Source organism: Panthera uncia, chromosome D4, assembly GCF_023721935.1.
Source record: "Panthera uncia isolate 11264 chromosome D4, Puncia_PCG_1.0, whole genome shotgun sequence".
NCBI classification, from domain to species: Eukaryota; Metazoa; Chordata; class Mammalia; order Carnivora; family Felidae; genus Panthera; species Panthera uncia.
In genome coordinates this window covers 10,209,072-10,209,768 of record NC_064807.1, presented here as the reverse complement: position 1 = coordinate 10,209,768, position 697 = coordinate 10,209,072, and positions in this window count along the sequence as shown.

The following is a 697-nucleotide window of genomic DNA, read 5'->3' as shown; positions in this document are numbered from 1 at the left end:
GGGACGACGCTCTCCCTGCCGAGGTGGAGGAGTGGGGGCTTCTCAGAATGTCTGCGCGCCCTCAGTCTTCCTCTGGACCGGGGACTGCGCTGCACTTTCTATTTTCCTTTCCCGAAGGAGTGGTTAGTGCACGGATCCTGTCGTGACACAGCCGTTGCGTATGGGGTGGGGGACACAGCTAGCCCAGCTTTCCTGCTCCCTGGTTTCCAGGTAGATAAGACTGCACCTCATTCACTAAAGTACAGGCTGTCCTGAGACCCCGAATTGTGAACTGGAGACTGAAACTGAAACTGGAGACATCTGGGCTCCAAGGGGCGGGAGAGAGGGATGAGTATATTCTGCGCCCAGCGGGAGGGTGAGCCGGGCACTGGGCCGCCAGGTGGGCAGAGTGTGGGGACCCCTGATGATGTTCGCTCACTAAGCACTCTGATTTTCTCCTGTTCTGGGTACAGAGTAAGGTTGCACTTCTGGCCCCCCAAAGTAGAAACTTCTCTCTACTTCCGTCCTTTGTGATTGGAAGGACTGAATTATACTAGCGCGGTTTTTCGCCTTTTGGTCTCACTGCTGATACATGTGCACCAAGAAGGTAGTCTGCGAATCAACATATTAGAAAGTACAAGTACAGGTTTGAATTAAACCAAGAAAGAAAGAAAGAAAGAAAGAAAGAAAGAAAGAAAGAAAGAAAGAAAGAAAGAAA